General features: G+C 45.3%; 1 protein-coding gene and 1 long non-coding RNA gene across 4 annotated transcripts in view; one reads left to right on the top strand and one right to left on the bottom strand.

Moving 5' to 3' along the window:
• Positions 1–23,995, top strand: part of LOC144791305 (uncharacterized) — a 120,146-nt gene that overhangs the window by 73,343 nt on the left and 22,808 nt on the right. The window lies entirely within an intron of this gene.
• Positions 1–23,995, bottom strand: part of LOC144791304 (diacylglycerol O-acyltransferase 2-like) — a 310,035-nt gene that overhangs the window by 20,212 nt on the left and 265,828 nt on the right. The window lies entirely within an intron of this gene.

Below are 23,995 nucleotides of genomic sequence, written 5' to 3' on the forward strand. Positions count from 1 at the left end.
TCTACGGCTGCATGTCCATACACCTTAGATTTGTCCATACAGCACCAGTGTGGAGGAACCATCTATTTACAGTGAAGCTGGCGCATTACATTCAGGGGGGCAAACATGCACTAGGTCATGAAACAGGGGCCTGGAGTTTGGTACACCCACATGCAATGTCTTTTGGCAGGATTTGTGAAGTGGATGTGCTGCCCTCAGTTTGAGGAAGAAAGGCAGACTGGGACAAGACGTTGAGGTGAGGCTAGAAGCTGGGCCTGCTACATAAAACATGACAAAGAAGATTCCACAGATCTTAGACCCACAATTTCCAGGATAAAAGACTAGATAAGGGCAAATGGTTCTCAGGGGGCCTTAGGGCATATAGCAGTAGTGAACAGACCAACAGTTCAGAAATCAGTCCAGAAATCCAGATAAACAACATCATACATTGGGGAACCCTTTGGAGTGCTGTGTGGCAGAAGTGAGGGTAACATATGTGATTTCACCAGTAACTGTTTGTGCTAAACTGAGACCATTATATTGGGGAGAGGGCAGACTGATATGGCTTTGTGGAAAACAGTGTCACAAAGCCTCATCATTTCACTAACCCAAAGCACTCAGTGGCACCTACAAGAACTCACTGCGAGGGACACTGATTTTAGCCACGGATGTACTTAGAAGATCCTTTTCAGAAACAGAGCAAGATTCGAAATGGAAAATGATAAAGGTGAGGAGCAAAGAACTAAGGCTGATTCCTCAAGAAAATGTGTATTCTCCTTGTCTGTTCAGATGGCGAATATCAGAGGGAGACGCGAACCCTCAGTGAATGAACTTCTTACCAATAAACAAAAAAGTAAGACAGAGACCCTCAAAAGACCTTAGCATATCAAGTTGTTGTATATGAATGTGGGACCCTAGTGTAATTTTCCCAATTCATGCCCATATATAGGTATAAATCACCCTATCCCTATATAGGCATAGAAATCATAACCATATTTAGACTTAACCTATGCAGTCCAAATCCGGCATGGCTACTTCCACTAGTTCCGAAAATTCACAACGATTTCTTGGAAAAATCCGCCTTCAGCAGACAGGGACTTCCCCTTGCTTGAATATTGATTTATCCAAGAACTCATGGAGTTTTCAAAGAACTGAGTCTTTGATGACGTTATTATGTCCAACCTTACGTCAAACCAGGCACCTTCAAGGTATAAATATGCCCACACTTGCCCAGTCAAACACACAGTGGTTTGGAGCAGTTCGACTATCTACCTACACGACACAGCTTGCCGCAGCAAGTGCCGAAGGAAGCCGACCCTCCAGCAGACGCACTGAGAGAGACGCTGCCTTTTTTCTTGCCGAGAAATCCAGCTCCAGTGTTTCCAAGCTACCCTTGCGGGTTGTTGGGAAATCGAGTCCTGAGAGAGAGATACCAGACCTCCTTCATACTAAAACCAAGGTATGGAGCTGATTAGACCCTTAGAGAAATCTTGGATAGGTTCCTAACAAAAGAATACTGAAACTAAGCTACACCTCACTTACTTCTTCCCTTGTACTTGACCTAGGTTAGGTACACCGGGGTAGGCGTATTTTAGAAGCACCAGTTGAGTACTTTTAGTCTTTATTTATTAATGTATGTATTTTATGTATCTTATGGCTTAGAAACCATATCATGCTTTTACAGTATTATTTTATAATACTCTTCGTACTGTACGCATTGTACTTTGCAACCAGTATTACGATTGTAGCAGTTCATTTCCTCTGCATGAGAAAGAAGACTGTTCAATAAATACTTTTATTGAAAACGCCCCTCTCTCTATTTCTCTGCACCTCTGGTGAAACAAAGCATGCACGATTGACTGAGTGAAATAACTATCTATTGTTTCCGCGACTCTGAAGATACGTTCTTACCTCTGGAAACAAAGTTGTCATGTTTTAAGCAGTTGTCAGAAACGAATCCCTTCTTGTTTATTCAAGAAACTTTCTAGTGACCTCTGAGCTAGCTGGCACTCGCAATTAAGTCTAATATATTTGATAGAGACCTAGTCGACCTCAGTCCTACGTCTAATCTATAGTATATGTTATTTCAATGCGCAGAGCCTATTGGGAATATAGGAACTACACTATAAGCTGCCCAACGTTTGGTAAGGCGATAATTTAACGCTAGATACTAGAGTAACTCAGTCGTGCTTTTCACACAGACCCCTTTTTCCTGTAAAATACTCCAATAGACGTCTGGAGTGGGTAAAAGGATAATATCCACCAAAACTGAGTAGGACGAAAATCCTATGTATTAGTTTTTGGTTTGTTCAACGTTGAAGGATACAGTGTTCCAAAAATATTGTGCACCTTATCTTTGTTTCCTTGAAACTTGCTCTGCAAACTTTCGGTCAACAAAATGTCAGAGAGTGACGACGAAATGGAGAGAGCTGCAGCAGCAGCTCAGGCAGTTTTAGACGACACAAGTCTCCAACAAAATGACCCGGATGCTATACTCACCCGGTAAATATAAGGAAAACAATCAGTATAAAGCTTATAAATAATGGAGTATCATCGAGAGGTGGTAAAGTAATATCTGTTATAGAGGCACATGAATATCGGCAGACAGAGGTATTCTATTCATGGATTCTGTTTCCTGCAGCAAATCCAGTAGCACACAAGTTCCACCACTACAAAGTAGAGGAACCTCCAGTGGAATACGTTCCTTTTCGAGGACGTTGAAATTCCACTAACTTACTAAGAGCATCAGCTCTGGTTTAAAGGCGCCCTACAACATCAAAATCACATTACCAGGCTCGGTCCACTAGGTAGACCAGGAGCAACTTGGCCGGTATTAGCCAACTATACACCACATCCTGCCATTGAACAAATGACAGGTCCAGAACTGTTAGCTCAGCTAAAACAATTAATTAAAATACATAGACAGTTGGTTCAATATGTCATGCGGACTTTAACAGTCCAACCTGCTATAAAGATTCCACAGCACATCCCTCATCAGGGGAACACAAACAAAATTACACCACAGACTATACAATCAGTCATTGGTAAATTACCTGCAAAATGGGAACAAATCCCGTTCTGGTTAGCTCAAAAATGTACTCAAATAGAGGCAGTATTTCCCGATAGTACACCTCATGAGAAACACAGGATTCTAACAATCTGTTTACCAATGGGGATCGCACCACATGTGGAGGACTGTGACACTTGGGGTACAGTCTTTGCTTCAATCTACACAAAAACTCATGGTGTTCCGTCTATGGCGGTAATACCAGATGTCCTAAGACAGATTTAAAATGAATACGGACCAGAACCTGCCTTAAATCTTGGTATGAAGTTACTAAAAGATTTCAAACAGGTCTTGGCTATACTATTAGCTAACATCAAAGGTGAAGCAGCATCCGTGGCAATCCGCCAAAAACTTAAAGAAACTGATATAACAGAGCAACCTTATGAACTTGCAAGAGTTATTTAAAAATCCTATGACGAACTAGGAAGAGATAGTTTGGGGGGGGGAACCAGTAAAACCAGAACTAACAGAAAATCATGAAAAGGTTTTTACAAAAAATAATCTCACTACTCCTAAAAAGAAGTGGGAAAATAGTAAACAGACGCTTCCTTAAGAGAAACGCTCTCAGTCCAGAGGTAGGTCTCCTCAAAAGGACCCCTCTGAAAAGAGGTAAAACCTCAGAAATAGGGATAATTTGAGAAAACCTGATAGATATCAAGATATTGATACATGTTCCTCTCGTACCTTTCAGACTTCCTCACAGAAATCCGAAAGAAGAGGACAAACAGAACAAAAGGAAGAACGCGTGAAGTTCAAAGACGAACAGCACGTTCCAAAAAATGAGAAAACTCAATTCACCAAGAAGAAGGTAGCAAGTCTAAAGATCAGACATGCAGAAGATCTTGAGGACACAACTCAAGAACGGAGAGTGGGCCCAGACAATGCTAGACAGCGCAGCAGAAGTCACCATAGCTCGCAAGATCCTGATGGATCATCTGGAGACAGTGGACTTGAATGATGTATTCAAGTTGAAACTGCCGACACCAGGGTTAGTGTACCCCATAAGTTATATGAAGTAACACTCCGGATGGAGGGGGACATAAATAGAAAAATAAAAGCACTCTTTTGGGAGAAGCTATCTAAGGGTTATGACATTCTTCTAGCTGAACAAGACTGGCCACCTGAATTTGTCAGGGAGTGCCCACATGGCGAAGAGATAATTATGCCAGCCTTCTCTAATCACATTCCGATGCATAAAAAATACTCCTATGCCAGAAAATGGGCTGTAGCCCAGGCTCCAGCATTATACAAGAATCATGTAGGATGGGATGAGGATTCTCCTCACCATAAAATCCAGTTAAAAACTCAACCAACAATGCAAAGGCAATATCCTGTTAAACAGGAAGCTAAAAAAACAGGTCAGGGAGATTTTAAAACAACTTGAATACCAAGGGGTGATTGAAACATGCACCTCATCTATGAACAATCCTTTGTTTCCTGTCTCCAAGCCAGACAATACATATCGTCTAGTTTTGGACTACAGACACTTAAACTCTTGTTGCAAAACTTTTGCAGTACAAAATGCACACAGTGCAGCACTGATGAATAACATTGTGCGGAAAAAATATAAAACCACATTAGATATTTCTAACGGTTTCTTCTGTCAAAACATTGCACCAGAAAGCAGGTACTTGACAGATTTCTCAATTATGGGGACACAAGACAATTTTGCCGTCTACCCCAGGGATTCAAGAATAGTCCAGGGTTATTTTCAGCCAGAGTAACAGAGTTACTACAAACGTATGATGAAGAGTTATTATCTTATGTCGATGACATCTATCTTACAGACGATGATTTATACATGCACTTGAAAAGAGTGAATACCATAATACTTAAGTTCGCCTCTGAAGGGTACACATTCAATTTTAAGAAATCACGAATTGCCCACCTCAACGTCCTATTTTTAGGATACAAACTTTCAAGTGAAGGCAAAAGCCTAGCAGCAAACTTTCTAGAGAAATGTGCGCTGCTCCAACCTCCAGAAACGCTGAAAAACTTACAGTCAATTCTAGATTTCCTGAATTTTGGAAGAACTTGTGTTCTAAATTATGCAGAAAGGGTTAAACTTCTCTACGAACTAATAAAACCTGATTTCAAACCAACTAATTGGATTCAAAAACACACAGAAATTTTGCGTTCAGTTCAAACAGACATGTTAGCAAAAACACAGTTACAGACACGCGACAACATGCGCAATCTTGTGATCCGAATCATCCCAGGGAGATCCGGATTCACATACCTAACCTTTAATGAAGGTGAAAAGGTACCAATAGCTTACAAATCACACTTGTACACACAAGCTGAAATGAAATTCACTTCAACAGAAAAGATTCTGACAGCGGTTCAAACTGCAGTAGCAATAGAGAGAGCCCTCGCGCAGGGTAAACGCATAATGATTGTTACACCTGTACAGGCCTTAGAGGCTGTGACAAAAGCGAGCATTCCAAATGCTAAGGCTTTACATCCGAGATGGATACAATAAGTTAATTCTCTTGCTGCAACAGACGTTGAATACATTTTTGACCCCTACTTAAAAAAACAAGAATTTCTACAATACGAACACGAATGTCCTCTGCCCACTGAGATTCTGCCTCTAGAACATTACGGATGTATAATCTATACAGACGGATCAGCACAGCCCGCAATTGGGGGCAAACAAGCTTAAAGTGCTGCGTGCGTGATTGTTAAAGGTCGCTGGCGCGAAGGTAAATTTCGACCTATGGTCACAAAAACTCAATCACTCGGAGACTGTACAGCTCAGTGAGCTGAACTACAGGCTTTCAAGATGGCGCTTGAAAATACAGATCGCGAATTCCCCACACTCATAGTGTGCGATTCGTATTACTGCGTCCAATCTTACAATGAATATCTGCAGAACAGGGCTCAAAACGGTTTCAAAGTCGTAAAAGGTGGCACAATTAAGCATAAACTGCTTTGGGAACAAGTAGTTCTATTACAGAAAGAACTACAAAAGACTCATGTGATCCATGCAGTGTGATGGCGTTCACGTTGCAGGGAATTCATTGGCTGATGAAACTGCGAAGGCAGCTGTGCAAACGGCTTCCGTAGCTGCAATCACTCGTTCAAAAACAAAAATAGACGGTGAAACAATATTAGCTGTCAATGCCACAAGCAAAAGCAGCGGAGCTGCGTTACCTCTTAACTATCCACTCGAGTATACATACATAATTGATGCCAACTCCGTTCCTTTTACTCGAATCCCTGGAGTGGGGGATAGGGTAATTCCAAACAGGAATCGGAGAGGTGCTTTGATTCAAGAAGCACATATGGGAGAGGGTCTGACACATCAAGGGATCTCAAAATCTCTAATAGAACTGAAAGAGATGTACTGGTGGCCAGGGATGAATGCCCACATTTACGAATTGGTAATTAACTGTGATACCTGTTACAGAGATCATAGCTTTGAAAGCCACCAGATAACTGACTAAAGTGTAGCCAGCCCAGTACAGACATCACTGTTAGACAGCATTAGACTATCTACACGCAGTCGTCGCAATGGACGAATGCGGTTCCACAACTATTGGCACGATTCATTTGGATGTGGCCTCAGCACTCGGCTGACGCCTGAACTGTTATAAAAGACTTGTGAGTCTTTATCGGCACATACGCAATCGGCACGCTACATTCTGAAAAGGGTCCTGCGTTTAGCTCTCTAGCTTACAAAGAGGCCATGGCCAGCTCGGGCGTTGCATTGCGGTACTTAAGTCCATTCCATCCTGAGGGAAATGCAGTAGTGGAAAGAAAAAAACGTGACATAAAGCAATCTATAACAGCTAGGGTATTAGGCTCGGGTGATGGGTGGGTCAAACATCTAATAAGTGTCCAACGTAGTCTTAATAATCTGCCAAGAAATTCTCTGAGTTGAATCACTCCATATGAATTACTGTTTGGTACTAGAAGGATCATCCAGGATCTTGATCGTCACACTTCAGTGGTGGAACAAAAACCTTTTGATATCAAAGACTGTTTGGCTGTTTTACAGGACTTAAATGAAACAAGAAGAAGTCTGAGTAACACAACACAAAGCCCAACGACCACTGAAGAAAAACCACCTGTCCCAGCAAGACCTGTCTGGATTCCAAAGATTGGAGATCTAGTCAGGGAAAAGGTCGCAGTGAGGAAGGAATTTGGGCCTTCTTACAGAAAACCAGTATCTGTCTTAGCAATCCACGGAACATGATCAGTGTTACTACCGCCACTTGCTGGAAAAAGGGAGAACAGAGTCGTGTTCATCGACCTCGTCAAACCACATCATGTGGGCGATAATAAGTAGTAGGCCCAGTGGACTCCCAAGATGTAGCAGACAACCAAATCTTGCTACAATCCAAGAGGTTCAAACTGAAAGACTTATCACCTTTGATAAACCTGCAGTGAGAACAGAAGGACTATGCAACAAAGCAATGGAACTTGTACCTCTTGAGACCCAAATAACAGTTTGTCAAGAAACACCTGTCTACAATGATATATCCTCTGACTATACTAATATGACAAATGAAGAAACAGCTCCAGCGATTCCAAACAATCCTGATGCTATTTCAACAATTGACAGAACTGCCTCTGGCTATTTCATCAACTTTGATACATTTTCTGAGGATCCCAGTGAACCTGAAACCACGCCAGCTAATAAAACTTTCAAAGAAAAAATATCAGAACTCTTTCATCAACTTGAAAAAACATACCTGGTTTCATCATGGGTTGGATTTTGGATTGTGTTAGGTGTACTATTTCTCCTACTTTCGCTCATTCTTGTTTTATGTTTGTTTGGGAAAGATGATCGATGGAAAATACAGTACAATGGACACAGCAAGTATGAATACTAACTTGCTCCTAAAACCTCACAAATCATCTCATCATGAGCGAAGAGGCCTGTCATCAGTGAACATCACAGCCGTTCCTATACCTAGTGGTATAGCATGGGACACAACTGATTATGACATTTATGGCCCGGGCGAATTTTTGAAGATTCCACACTAATTTAAGGTTTCTTTGAGTGACTTTGTTACACCCAGCACATTTTCTGATGATTGGGACTTTGAGACTGTTAATAACATGATGACAGATTTAGAAATGTCAGCTAAATTCACAAAACATGAATACTTAGAAGGTTCATCAAATTATGAACAAATGTTTTAATCATTATGGTCACCATTATTTGCACAAATCTGAAAACCCTAGAAATGTTTTTACTTATAATCAATGGGAACATTGTCCAACACCGCCAAAAGGCAGTTCAAAAACATTTTATGAAAAGTTCCATACTTCTCAGGGTTTAATGTCACAAATCCAGACACGTTTTATTTCAAAAATATGAGTAAGACAGGAATGAAAAACATGTTGACTAATACTAAACTAATTTATTCTGCGAACTTTTATGCCCAGCTGTCTACATTAGGTTTTAACTTTTGGAAAGACAACATTGAGACAAAAACTGTCTGGGGCACAAAACACTGGCAGGTGCAAGGTTTAGAAGCCTTATTCAGAGCCTGCATTATCCCAGAACAAATAATGTTTTTAAATGACACTGTTCAACAAACATCTTGTCTTCGCTTGGCTAAGATAAAAGATTTAAACAAACCGTCCATACCTAAACCCACACCTGATAGTAATGGAACTAGAGATGAGGAGGTAGATGTAACTAAATTTTACAACAGAACAGAACTAATCCTGATTGGAAAAAATGGTTAATCTGGCCCACAGACACGAATAAATGTCAAGATAGATTCCTGAACAAAACACAAGGGTTCACAGTAACTAGGCCAGATCCAAGATATTCCCAGAGAAAACATCCAGGGATAGTTACAACATACAGTGTAGGAAAACTATGCCTTGAGTGGCTACAGAAATCCACACTTCCAGAAATTAAACAACACTTAACTTTACTTAAAGAAGGAGTTGATTTACGAGACTTCTTACTTGGACCTTGTAAACCACGTCAAAAACGTTTCATATACGCCGGTATATACTCTGCTTACAATGAAGCATGGAAAATCTCGCAATTGGAAACTGCAGAAAGAATACGAGAAATTGATCGTGTTAATTTAGAGAAAGCTCTCTCTGTAGTGGACAATGGGTTAACGACTCTGTCCTCCAGAATCTATTCTTTGGATAGCATTGTATCATCTGCAATTGACATAATAGAGCAGGACTTGCTAATGTTACAACATGGTAAGTCTCAATTGCGTTCTATAATGTTGCTAGGCTGGACGTTACAAAATCTCCGTTCAGGCTACGTGCCATGGCGTCTAATCAACACCACGTCGTTGTTTACTGTATTTAACCTTACAGATAAACAAATCTCTTTGACACAAAGAGGAGCAGGCTATACGGTGCTGAGCATAGAAAAACTGGACAGATTACCATTAACTGTTTCTGAGAAGCCAGTCGTGGAATGGATAATACATGGCACCATCACGATACCAGTGATGATTTTCCAGTTTCAGTATTGCTTAAGACACATACCAGCGGGCCTGTATGAAAGGTTGGGTAAAGAGTACATTAAGTCGACCTGGAATTTACCATACACACACAAATGTTGGAGTGGGGGAAAGGAGGTATTTCTTAGTGGAAAAAATTGTAAGAACTCGCTAAGCGGTATGCTTTTATGTCAAGGTATTAATTTACACGGAGCCTGCGAGGGTTCTTCAAATAACCTTTCTTGCCACCTGCACGGTTCTCCGGCAGCAGTGATAGACTCAGTTTTTAGGCAGATATCCAATGGTAGCTACATAATGTTGAGTGATCACAGCTGTAGTGGAATGATGCCAGGTATAGCCTATCTAGTTAGTGTGTCAGCCAGGTTCACTTGTTGTATGCAAGTATTGTTTCCTAAAAGCAAGACAGACGGGGAGTCGCCGCTATGGCCTTCACTAAATATCTCTTCTATACGAATTGATACTTTAAGCAGAATGAAAGCCATTCTTTTGCAAAAAACTGTGCCACTGACCTCGTCCAGAGAAACGTATGATCTGCAAGTCGCAAGGACTTCTGCGGAGATACATGCCCTATTATCAACGAACTGTCCAATACATTTAGCAGAAATGTTAGGTCGTATCTTAAACATGTCTGATACGAGTGGTATTGTACATGTATTTAAGACAGTTTTTTCGGGACTGTTGGCACCCTTTGAAGCAGTCCTAGGCATTTTTCCAAATTTCGTGCACTCTGTGTTCGGCGGCCTGCCTCTCATTTTGGGACTCGTAGCAGGAATTCTATTTTTGTTTCTTCTGCTCCTATATGGCAAGTCCAGTCACCAACGATACCCAGACTACCATGGAGAATGCTCTCCTAGCCATGCGGTACCGTGATAGAATTACACAGATTCTTGGCTTGGCTCGTTTAAGAGATCTGAATACCACATGGTTTCTTTCGTTCAGACCAATCTGGCAAGATTGCATCTTACCTGTTCTACGATGCCTGCTTTGCGGAGAAGAATGCGTGTTGGACCTTTGTCTTACACTTCCATCAGCACTGCTTACGATGTTGACGCTTTGCTAGGTCCGGTAACGGCTCATGCATCGTTTTGCCCCCAACGGCTACCTATCCTGATGACGCCCTTCGTAGAGATCTCACCAGCAACTACAGCTAATGTTGAGGTACGTGGAACAACAGGCACACAGGTACCATCTACTCCGAACATTGCTAATGCGAATGACGCTGACGGCGATGCTTCTCATCTGTGCACAATTGATCTACTTAATGAAGTAGTTCCACTTTCACCTATTGTGGTAGACAATTTCTTTGCCAGCTTAGACGATTTGATGTTTTCTCCTGACACCGAGAATAACTTTTGAAATTAGCACACAGCGTTCCATGAACTCTGAATTCGCCCTTCGCTCGTCAAAACAAAACGTATAATTCTGGAACTCTATTTTCTCTACTATTTTTTATATGATTTTTTTCCAAAATTGAACTTTTTTTTTGGCACTACTTTTTTTTTTGCACTAAGTAATCTGCTTAAAGTAGGACTATTCAAAGAGAACAAGAAGTCTTTTAATACTTCCTAGAGACAATATTTGACCTTATCCTCAAAAGCAAAACAGTATATTACTTCTGTTATGGGATGGTCTCGAATTTTCTTTTTTTTCTGTAACAAGAGCCATTTCATAAATGTACATTTCGTTATTCATTTAGTTAGTATTAATACTTTGATGCTATATACTTCGTATGAAAACACTATTCTTAAAAGCGTACAGTCACATGCTCATTTATCGTATGCAACCTTATCAAATGCATTTTGTGTATTTTGGGTGGGATTGTAAACACATGCTTTAGATATGTTTTAGTGCTTCTAATTTAGTAATGTTAAACATAATAAAGTGTTGTATATGAATTTAGGACCCTAGTGTAATTTTCCCGATTCATGCCCATATATAGGTATAAATCACCCTATCCCTATATAAGCATAGAAATCATAACCATATTTAGACTTAGCCTATGCGGTCCAAATACGGCATGGCTACTTCCACTAGTTCCGAAAATCCACAGCGATTTCTTGGAAAAACCCACCTTCAGCAGATAGGGACTTCCCCTTGCTTGAATATTGATTTATCATGGAGTTTTCAAAGAACTGAGTCTTTGATGACGTTATTTTCATCATCAAAGCTTTATTTCGATATACAGAATATCATAAAAGCACATAAAAATATAAAATCACAATTCATTAGTAATACATTTAAAAAAGATTACAATAAAAATCATTTATGTTACAATAAATAATTTTAAAAATGTATTAAACTTTAGCAACTTTGTGAAGATTTGTAAATGTAAAAGATTCAGCTAAAACTTAGATCATCTAGTAGCCTTCAGCCTAATCAACCAGGCCCAACTAAGAAATTTGGCCACCCCACACACTAAGGTTGTGCTAGCATCAGCCTTAAGAATTCTGAGTGCAGCGGAGTGGTCCCTGGTTCCAAGCAATAGGCACACAGGTTTAAGCAATTTCTGTCTAGGTTTAGCGTAGGCTGGGCATACAAAAAAGACACGAGGGATATTTTCAATGATACCTTCACAGAAAGGGCAGTCAGGAGAGGTTTGGTGCGGGGGCTTCCACTTACTGGTATAGTCACGAAGGGGGAGTGTTCCCAACCTAAACTGGATGAAAATGGATCTATCTCTTGGTTTCTTAATAAAATCTAGGTAGGACTCCAGACGAGGCTTTAATTTATGCTGTCGAAACACCTCAGTCAGCCTACCTAGGTTTGGGTCCCTCTGTTCTTGATCGTCAACCCATGACCAATAGGCTCGCTTGGTTTCAGCCTTGGATAACGATACCCCAGGCTCCCAATCAGTTGGCAGGCCCGTTACGAGCAGGAGCTTCTTTATGTTACTAATCCAACTAATTTTGTGGGCACCATAGAGGTTCATGACTTCTTTTAAACCATCTACATACCTTGAGAGCTCCGGGGTCCGCCATAGCCCGGCCCAATATAAAAGAGGGCGTAGAGTGGCTAAATCCTTAATAGGTACAAAAGGGGGTGGTGATGGACGGAGCATCTGAACCAATCAAACACTCCCACCCAGTCAAAAGATCTGGGTTTGATCCATCACCGTTCTTTAGCCCACTCTGCCACCCCAGTTCAGACATGGCTATATGCAAATCAGTCTGACCCTGTGCCTCATGGGAACAGTCCAGCCCGAACTGCCAAGCCATGCCTTCCCTGGACCGGAAACAAGCTTCCGAGGACCGGTTTCTGGCATTACAGCCGTCTTCAGCCCGGCTTGCTTGAATCCAGTGGCAAAGTGAGCAAGGGACTCACGTCTGAGCATACCCTGCCACACTTATGGCGGCCAAAGCGGTACTAAAGGGGGTGGTGATGGACGGAGCATCTGAACCAATCAAACACTCACACCCAGTCAAAAGATCTGGGTTTGATCCATCACCGTTCTTTAGCCCACTCTGCCACCCCAGTTCAGACATGGCTATATGCAAATCAGTCTGACCCTGTGCATCATGGGAACAGTCCAGCCTGAACTGCCAAGCCATGCCTTCCCTGGACCGGAAACAAGCTTACGTGGACCGGTTTCTGGCATTACAGCCGTCTTCAGCCCGGCTTGCTTGAATCCAGTGGCAAAGTGAGCAAGGGACTCACGTCTGAGCATACCCTGCCACACTTATGGCGGCCAAAGCGGTACAAAAGGGGGTGGTGATGGACGGAGCATCTGAACCAATCAAACACTCACACCCAGTCAAAAGATCTGGGTTTGATCCATCACCGTTCTTTAGCCCACTCTGCCACCCCAGTTCAATCCTTAATAGAGCGGCGACCCAGATCACTCAAGAGTGGTTTAGTACCCCTCAGGAGCGATACCAGCTCCTTAAAAAACTTATTCTCTGCAGTGACTAGGGCATCAACACAGTCAAAGCCCCAAAGCTCTGCGCCGTAGAGGGCGCAGCCTACAGCTTTCACTGCGTAGATATCCAGAGCAGGAGCAATGGGCTTGGAGGTGGATGCACAATGTTCCCTCCCTAACACTCCAACTACCCTTTTGTGGCTTAGGGCATCAACACAGTCAAAGCCCCAAAGCTCTGCGCCGTAGAGGGCGCAGCCTACAGCTTTCACTGCGTAGATATCCAGAGCAGGAGCAATGGGCTTGGAGGTGGATGCACAATGTTCCCTCCCTAACACTCCAACTACCCTTTTGTGGCTTAATGCCATTTTATCTATGTGTGGCTGCCATTTCATTTTATCCGAAATTCTAATTCCCAAGTAGTCGAATTCTTTTACACGTTCCAATGGCACCCCGTCCAAGGAAAGGGTGGATCTTGACGACCTACTCGGGTTGAAATAGAGGAGCTTGGTTTTTGAAGTGTTTTATTACAAGGCCCCTAAGCTTACAAAACAGGCAGAAACGGTCCAGCAGCTTCTGCAACCCTGCGGGAGTTTTTGATACCAACAGCGTATCGTCCGCAAAGAGAAGTGCGGGGACTTTATCACCCGCCAAAACCGGGGCATCAGCATTGATTTCGAGCAGGAAAGAGACTACGCCATTCACGAATAACGTGAAGAGTGTTGGGGCTAATACGCAGCCCTGGCGTACCCCACGGTTCACAGGGATTTTGTCAGTTTTTTTGCTCCTGTGTTCCCCATCTAATACGGGCATAGGTGCCGTCATGCATGCGTGCCAGAAGATTCACAATGGGTAAAGGAATCCCCATCTCCTCCAGGATCAGCCATAGGCGGTCTCAGGGGACCAGGTCAAAGGCGGTCTTTAAGTCAATAAATGCCAAATAAAGACCGCCTTTGCCAATGGTGACCACCTTCCAGTGTAGGAGTACCAGCCTAAAAGCCTGGTCTATCGTGCCTGTGCAGGCCCTAAAGCCCGCCTGAAGGGTGAGATGATGTTGTTCTTGTCAGCCCAGGAAAAAATCCTCTCCAAGAGTACCCTGCCAACCAATTTCTGCCCCGCATCTATAAGACTAATTGGACGATAGTTGGCAGGGTCCTCCCTGAGGCCCTTCTTGTAGATAGGGATCACTTCGGCCGCCTTCCATGAATTCTGGACAGGTGAACATTCCAACAGAGCATTCGTAAGGCTTACAAAATAAGAGGCCCAGCCTTCAGGATTGGATTTAAAAAGGTCGCCCGGTACACCATCCTGCCCTGGAGCTTTAGCAGGTACTATCTTAGTTATTGCCACCAGCACCTCTTTCTTATCAACTCTAATTAGGGGAACCCCTCTGGAACCAATAGCCAGGGCACCGCTCAAATGCCCTGGTGCTCCGGGCAGTTCAACGCCCCCATAGAGTTTACTGAAGTGCTCAAATCATTCAGTATCTGTAATATGGTTGGGGATTTGGTCCGGGTCACAGCCGTTCGATCTTCTGACTAGGGCCCAAAATAGCTCACCATTCTTGGTTTTACTTGCAGCTCTGAGGTTTTCCCAGTGAGATTCTTCCCACTCTCTTTTAGCTGTTATCATGGCTTGTTTATAGTGCAGTCTGGCCAACCGAAAAGCAACTGGATTGCTAGATTTAATAGCAAGAATCAAGTTGTTTTTCCTCATTCTGCAATTACTGTCAAACCATTTCTGCACTGGCTTGATAGTTATCGGGCTCTTCTTACCTGAAACTACGAACAGTTTGCCAATCTGATCTATAGTATCAGTATAAATGGTATCTACCTCCGCAGGCCCAGCCGCGCCATTACATGCTGCTGAAAGCCTTAAGGACTGCTCACTAAGGATTCCATCCAGTGCACTTAATCTAGTTTCGTCTATGCTAAACTTGGGCCACTTGAGGAATCTATTGCAGTTAGATGGTACAACTCTCTTAGTTACTAACCTCGCACTATCTGACGCGGTATGCTCATTTCTCTGCCATACATCCACTAATGTGAGGGATAAGGGGTTATGGTCACTCTCCTCTGACGGTATAATAACCATGTCCACCACTAACTTCCATGCTCTCCTGTCCACCATTATATAATCAATTCTACTTTCATGCGATACTCTGTTATATGTATTGCCCCCTGAGCATCGGAGATGGTGCGACCATTTAGAGCTCTTAGTCCTGTTTCTATCATGAGGGCGTTCAATTGGATGACAACTGGGGACCATCTCCTCACAGGCGTGAGCAAGAGTGGTGGGATGCCCCATCGAGCATCATCTTCATGCACTCCAAGGATGTCATCTGCTGCCAAAGGCTCAAACGAACAATTAAAGTCCCCAGCAACCAGAACTAAGGAGTCAGGAGAACACAATTTAAGCAAATCAGATAGAATAGCAATGGTGGACGATTTGGCCCCCCCTTGAGTGCCTCTAGCATATACATTAAAGAATTCTCAAGTGCCAGCACCATTCGGGCCCCTAATGGAGAGTCTCATAATATCCAGAGATGAGTAAATATAATGAGTGATTTTAAGGTTAAGGTCAACCCTTACCCATGCCATAAGCCCTCCAGAGGGACGTCCTCGCCCAACCGTGGTAGCAGGTACATAAAAACAAGAGAATCCCTGTTTGTGTAAGGGTTCAAGGCACCATGTCTCCTGGAACATACATATGTCATACCCATCAATAAAATTATTCCAATCCGGTAGTGAAAGCTTGTTTCACAGACCTGCAAAATTCCACGAAACAAGTTTAAGGTTATTAATATGAGCATTAGCGGTGATCGGGACACATGAATTAACACTTAAGTCTTGACTGGTAACAATATTAGTAATCCTCATAGGTTCCAGGGCTAAAGTTGAGGGCTCAGGGCTTAGTGGTAACACAGATGAGTAGGCAGAGCAACCACCCAGAGAGGAAGAGGGACTATTCAACACTCTTACTTCAGCATCGAGTCAATCAACCGCCTCCAAACAGTCAAACCGGTTGTGGTTGGAGATAGGGTCCAAGTGAAGGGTGGGCATAAGCCATCCCCCCGGTGGTGGTCCCCTCCTATTCCCCTGCACCAGTGACCAACCATCTATCTGTGAGGCAAAATGACCAGGGGGATAAAAAAAAGTCAGTGGGAGAGAATGAATAGATGCACCTGCACTGGGGTAACTCCAATTACAAATATGATCAACAATTCTAGGGTTGTTAAAATTGATCAAAATACAGTCGCCCTTTATATTTTTGGCCAGGTGTCCGACCCATGGAACCCTCCGGGTCATAAGTATTTTGCCAACAAGGTGGGGGGGCAGTGGTCTGTTCGAATTTAACCAATGTACAACCCTATTGCGTAATTTAGTGGGGGTTTCCACCTCGCGTTTGCCCAACTCTGGAACCCCAGCTAAGATTACCACAAGTGGACAAACCTCCGGACGTAAATTTAAGATGTTTTCCCTATATTTGGATGGGCAATTGGGATCTCACCACCTATGCTATCTTGTGGTATATTATGTTTTTGTGGTCTATTTATATTAACAGATGCTATGTCCTTAATGGGAGGTGCAACTGAAAGTGCGGGCAAGACCTTGTGGGCTGTGTTTGATACTACTACGTCCTTCTGGACGGCTACAGCCGGAGCCTTATTCCCACGGGTTTTGACTAATAAATTAGTAACTGGGGGTGTATTATCCCTTAAAGGGGGTTCTACTATTCCCTTGAGGTCACGTTCAATCCTTTTTAAATGGACCTCAATGTTAGTCAATCTAACCTCTAATGGAGCTAGAAGAACTCTAAGGGTCTCGTAAATGGCATTTGGCTCATTCGCCGTCACCCCTTCCCGGTTGCCTTGAATCGGCACACCACCTGTTAACTGGTGCACCCCGCAAGGCATTGGAGGATCAACTAAACCCTGGGCGGGGTTTACGAAGGGCTGCTCAAGAGTGATTGGGATTTCTTTCATACTTTTTGAGGCTTTCTTTTTCCTCCCACCAGTGTTATTTGCTAGCCCTTGCTTATTTTTTGGAATTGCCCCCGGGTCTTTCCCACGCTGTTGTCTAGTATTATGCACCTTCACTACCTTAGGCACAATGGGCAACTTTTGGGGGGATAACAACAAAGATTCAGAGGCCGTGGACCGACTATCAAGTGAGGCCTGTGATAAGTCGCAAGAAGGGAGCTGTGGAATGGGGAGTTCTAAGATTGGTGAAGCATCTATACCAACATTTACACCTAAATTAACAGGAGCCCGCACATTCGCAATGTGTCCCATTGAAGACCTTCTTGCAATGGCCAATTCCTGAGAAACACGTCGCTCCATTATTGTGATCCCCTCATCAACAACACAGTTCATCCTTGTTATGAATTGGTCCATGGCTCCCGTGAAATTAGCAGTATCCACTCTCCTCTTAGCCTCCTTAGGGGGCATTGCAGAAAACCCAATGAGTTATAATAATAACCATAAACAGAGTACTCACAGGGGTAGGCCGCATGATGAATGTCAGGGGGGTGGCCCGACCCGGCCTAGTCCGGTCTTGAACGGGCCCACCCTTGGCCCGGGCTTCGCCCGGGCGCTCCCGTGCGCGACTCGCGGGGCGAGAGGCGTTCCTCTCTTTTAACGCACCTCCGGGCGCTCTGCTGGCGTCACTCTCGCGCCACAACCGCCGGGGCACCTGGGAGTTGGAGTCCCTGCGGCGGCGATGGTGCTGGTGCGGCGCGACGAGCGGCGAGCCGTTCCCCTCACGGCAAAATGGTGATAGCCCAAATGAAGAAAGATGAGCCGTTCCCCTCACGGCAAACGGGCAAGTCCTCGCTGTCTCTGTAAACGCTCCCAATGAGCGCTCGGCGCTCCTCTCTTTTAACGCGCCTCCGGGCGCTCTGCTGGCGTCACTCTCGCGCCACAACTGCCGGGGCACCTGGGAGTTGGAGTCCCTGCGGCGGCGATGGTGCTGGTGCGGCGCGACGAGCGGCGAGCCGTTCCCCTCACGGAAAAATGGTGATAGCCCAAATGAAGAAAGATGAGCCGTTCCCCTCACGGCAAACGGGCAAGTCCTCACTGTCTCTGTAAATGCTCCCAATGAGCGCTCGGCGCTCCTCTCTTTTAACGCGCCTCCGGGCGCTCTGCTGGCGTCACTCTCCCGCCACAACCGCCGGGGCACCTGGGAGTTGGAGTCCCTGCGGCGGCGATGGTGCTGGTGCAGCGCGACGAGCGGGGAGCCGTTCCCCTCACGGCAAAATGGTGATAGCCCAAATGAAGAAAGATGAGCCGTTCCCCTCTCGGCAAACGGGCAAGTCCTCACTGTCTCTGTAAACGCTCCCAATGAGCGCTCGGCGCTCCTCTCTTTTAACTCGCCTCCGGGAGCTCTGCTGGCGTCACTCTCGCGCCACAACCGCCGGGGCACCTGGGAGTTGGAGTCCCTTCGGCGGCGATGGTGCTGGTGCAGCGCGACGAGCGGCGAGCCGTTCCCCTCATGGCAAAATGGTGATAGCCCAAATGAAGAAAGATGAGCCGTTCCCCTCACGGCAAACGGGCAAGTCCTCACTGTCTCTGTACACGCTCCCAATGAGCGCTCGGCGCTCCTCTCTTTTAACGCGCCTCCAGGCGCTCTGCTGGCGTCACTCTCACGCCACAACCGCCGGGGAACCTGGGAGTTGGAGTCCCTGCGGCGGCGATGGTGCTGGTGCAGCACGACGAGCGGCGAGCCGTTCCCCTCACGGCAAAATGGTGATAGCCCAAATGAAGAAAGATGAGCCGTTCCCCTCACGGCAAACGGGCAAGTCCTCACTGTCTCTGTACACGCTCCCAATGAGCGCTCGGCGCTCCTCTCTTTTAAAGCCCCTCCGGGCGCTCTGCTGGCGTCACTCTCGCGCCACAACCGCCGGGGCACCTGGGAGTTGGAGTCCCTGCGGCGGCGATGGTGCTGGTGCGGCGCGACGAGCGGCGAGCCGTTCCCCTCACGGCAAAATGGTGATAGCCCAAATGAAGAAAGATGAGCCGTTTCCCTCACGGCAAACGGGCAAGCCCTCACTGTCTCTGTAAACGCTCCCAATGAGCGCTCGGCGCTCCTCTCTTTTAACGCGCCTCCAGGCACTCTGCTGGCGTCACTCTCGCGCCACAACTGCCGGGGCACCTGGGAGTTGGAGTCCCTGCGGAGGCGATGGTGCTGGTGCGGCGCGACGAGCGGCGAGCCGTTCCCCTCACGGCAAAATGGTGATAGCCCAAATGAAGAAAGATGAGCCGTTCCCCTCACGGCAAACGGGCAAGTCCTCACTATCTCTGTAAATGCTCCCAATGAGCGCTCGGCGCTCCTCTCTTTTAACGCGCCTCTGGGCGCTCTGCTGGCGTCACTCTCGCGCCATAACCGCCGGGGCACCTGGGAGTTGGAGTCCCTGCGGCGGCGATAGTGCTGGTGCGGCGCGACGAGCGGGGAGCCGTTCCCCTCACGGCAAAATGGTGATAGCCCAAATGAAGAAAGATGAGCCGTTCCCCTCTCGGCAAACGGGCAAGTCCTCACTGTCTCTGTAAACGCTCCCAATGAGCGCTCGGCGCTCCTCTCTTTTAACTCGCCTCCGGGCGCTCTGCTGGCGTCACTCTCGCGCCACAACCGCCGGGGCACCTGGGAGTTGAAGTCCCTGCGGCGGCGATGGTGCTGGTGCAGTGCGACGAGCGGCGAGCCGTTCCCCTCACGGCAAAATGGTGATAGCCCAAATGAAGAAAGATGAGCCGTTCCCCTCACGGCAAACGGGCAAGTCCTCACTGTCTCTGTAAACGCTCCCAATGAGCGCTCGGCGCTCCTCTCTTTTAACGCGCCTCCAGGCGCTCTGCTGGCGTCACTCTCACGCCACACCCGCCCGGGAACCTGGGAGTTGGAGTCCCTGCGGCGGCGATGGTGCTGGTGCAGCACGACGAGCAGCGAGCCGTTCCCCTCACGGCAAAATGGTGATAGCCCAAATGAAGAAAGATGAGCCGTTCCCCTCACGGCAAACGGGCAAGTCCTCACTGTCTCTGCAAATGCTCCCAATGAGCGCTCGGCGCTCCTCTCTTTTAACGCGCCTCCGGGCGCTCTGCTGGCGTCCCTCTCGCGCCACAACCGCCGGGGCACCTGGGAGTTGGAGTCCCTGCGGCGGCGATGGTGCTGGTGCGGCGCGGCGAGCCGTTCCCCTCACGGCAAAATGATGATAGCCCAAATGAAGAAAGATGAGCCGTTCCCCTCACGGCAAACGGGCAAGTCCTCACTGTCTCTGTCCAACCTTACGTCAAACTAGGCACCTTCAATGTATAAATATGCCCACACTTGCCAAGTCAAACACACGGTGGTTTGGAGCAGTTCGACTATCTACCTACACGACACAGCTCGCCGCAGCAAGTGCCGAAGGAAGCTGACCCTCCAGCAGACGCACTGAGAGAGACGCTGTCTTGTCTCTTGCTGAGAAATCCAGCTCCAGTGTTTCCAAGCTACCCTTGCGGGTTGTTGGGAAATCGAGTCCTGAGAGAGAGATACCAGACCTCCTTCATTCTAAAACCAAGGTACGGAGCTGAATAGACCCTTAGAGAAATCTTGGCTAGGTTCTTGGCAAAAGAATACTGAAACTAAGCTACACCTCACTTACTTCTTCCCTTGTACTAGACCTAGATTAGGTACACCGGGGTAGGCGTATTTTAGAAGCATCAGTTGAGTACTTTTAGTCTTTATTTATTAATGTATGCGTTCTATGTATCTTATGGCTTAGAAACCATATCATGCTTTTAACAGTATTATTTTATAATACTCTTCGTACTGTACGCATTGTACTTTGCAACCAGTATTATGATTGTAGCAGTTCATTTCCTCTGCATGAGAAAGAAGACTGTTCAATAAATAGTTTTATTAAAAATGCCCGTCTCTCTATTTCTCTGCACCTCTGGTGAAACGAAGCATGCACGATTGACTGAGTGAAATAACTATCTATTGTTTCCGCGACTCTGAAGATACGTTTTTATCTCGGGAAACAAAGTTGTCATGTTTTAAGCGGTTGTCAGAAACGAATCCCTTCTTGTTTATTCGAGAAAGTTTCTAGTGACCTCGGAGCTAGCTGTCACTCACAATTAAGTCTAATATATTCGATAGAGACCGAGTCGACCTCAGTCCTACGTCTAATCTATAGTATATGTTATTCCAATGCGCAGAGCCTATTGGGAATATAGGAACTACACTACAAAGTTTCCCCTGAAAAACAAATACCAGATCCAGATAAACTCAACATCATGCCAAACCTTTTACAACAATTCCTTAAAGAGATCAAGATGTAAGTTGGCACTATATATCAAGATTTCAAAGCTTGTTTCAAGGCATTAAAATGGGCTATAGACTCACTGGGCACCCATGTGGACAATCTGAAAAACACAGTACATGATTCCTCAGAAGAACAACATCACATGCGATGGATAATACAAGAGCTATTACATCGAAATACAGAGTTGCAACTGGATTTGGATGATTTAGAAAACAAACCGGGAAAGAACAACATTAACACAAGGTCTACTGAAGGGAGTTGAAGGGCAATGCATCAAGGATATATATATATATATATGTGTCCTCTTTACACTCAGAAACAGACTGGGTGATAACCTCCCCCCACCCACTTATAATGGGTCATGCACACAGGCTTGGAACTGGACACAGCAGTGCCAAGAGTAATGCAGACATTTACACAAGAATACACTTCCCTGAAGAGAAGGAAGAAAGTATGGTGATAATCAGAGCTAAAGGATAAAAAGCAGTGCAAGATCACAAAGTTAACCCCTACCAGCATCTGCCCCACCACAGTGAAACAACCAAGGGAATTTAAACCTAATACTGCTTGATATTCAGATGAAAAGACAGTAAGATAATCATGAAATCCCTCAAAGAAGCTTTGATATGACTTTTATGTAGTGAGCAACGCGGGCAAGTTTAATGGACAAACGTGGGGTCAGGCTGGATCCTCCTCCAGAAGAAAACATTTATTAAAAGATCTGTCCATCTTCAACCACCTCTCTTTTGTCTTCAGCATCCTCTTTTCACTATTTCCTGAATGCACTTTCTTGCATCTCCCTCACTTCACCACGTGCAAACCTGCACTCATATTTAAGCAATAACAGTCAGTATGCTGACAGCGTCACTGGCCTATAGAGAATACTGCCATAGACTACAATGGCAATGATTAATTATGAAGGGCTTTAGAATAGTAAACCCTGCATCGTGTGTCCCAGTTCAGAAAGTTGATTTACTGCCTGGCTGCCGTCTCCTGATTCAGAGCGAGACGGGTCAGGCAACCTGGGATACACAGCCCAGACTTAAATACATCAATTTGTTTAGAGATACGATCGTATCTCTAAATAAATTGATCTATTTAATATTTGTACAGGATTGTGAAGGAACCATTTCAGGGGGGCACAGCCCCAGAGCCCCTGGCTAGCAAGTCTATATCATGCAGCGCAATAAGATATCATGAGAGAAGTCATCTCAGTCATTCACCAAACATCGTTGCCCTTCTAACACCAACACCCAACATACGTCCACCTTTATTCTTCCTTTCATAGTTAGAACCACACTGACTGTCACATTGGACCTCATCTCCAGGGCCCACCCATTAAATTGTAGCCCTTGGCGTCCTACTTGCCGATAATGACATCAGCAGCCACTAAAATGTGTAATACACCAACACTGCATTCACCCACTACGTTGACCTACTGGAGGGTTACCTCACTACCTTTTAAACCTAGATGCGGAAGGCATCTCTCTGATTAAACTCAACCAAGACAGTCTTTGTTTTAATTGTTAATGCAAGTAAGCAACATCAGGTACCAGAATGGCTCCATTAGAGCAACTGGGGCAACTTCCCAACATATATCATTCACATAACTATCTCCCTGGTATTTCACATCTATACCATCCTGAGTTTTGAAACCCATTATTAACAAGAGCAAGATTGCCTGTAAACATCCGTACCTTCTGTGCAGGGTGCAACTATTCTTTCGAAACAATAATTTCACTATATGTGTTCTACTAGGTGTTATCCTAGAGGTTCACCCGACATTCCTTTTGAACATTCTCCATGGTGCAAATGTCTTTGTGAGTTTGATAGAATGACTACACCATTCAGAGATCTGTGTTGGCTCTCTTCAGCTCACCTGTATCTTTTAAAAAAGACCTGCAGCATTGTCTACAAGGCTGTTAACATTGGCACCTGACATACCTGCCATCCAAGATCCAGACTTCTGGGGCCATATTGTAGATATTGGCGCACTCGCCTTGTTAGCACCGAGCGCACGTTTCAAAAGGTGTGCTAGGCACTAACAAGGATAGTGCACCATATTATGTGGAATGCGCTGCTCCAAGGGCTGCCACAAACTCGTGCTGCACCCAGGGCAGGACATTCAAGTGAAAAACTGCGAGACTTTGAAGCAACCGCTCCATATTTCACTGTGCAGTCAGTAACCCGCCTGCACTTTTAAGGGGGATTAGAGATCGTCTTACAGGCGGGTGCAGTGAGTGACTGCACCCACCTGCAAGAGAGTGTCTGGGTGGTTCATAGGACCCCCTTTCCCTCCTCTAGACGGCTGACATCCAGGGGAGTACTGACTGCACTGTCAGTGCG

This window comes from Lissotriton helveticus, chromosome 11 (assembly GCF_964261635.1).
Source record: "Lissotriton helveticus chromosome 11, aLisHel1.1, whole genome shotgun sequence".
NCBI classification, from domain to species: Eukaryota; Metazoa; Chordata; class Amphibia; order Caudata; family Salamandridae; genus Lissotriton; species Lissotriton helveticus.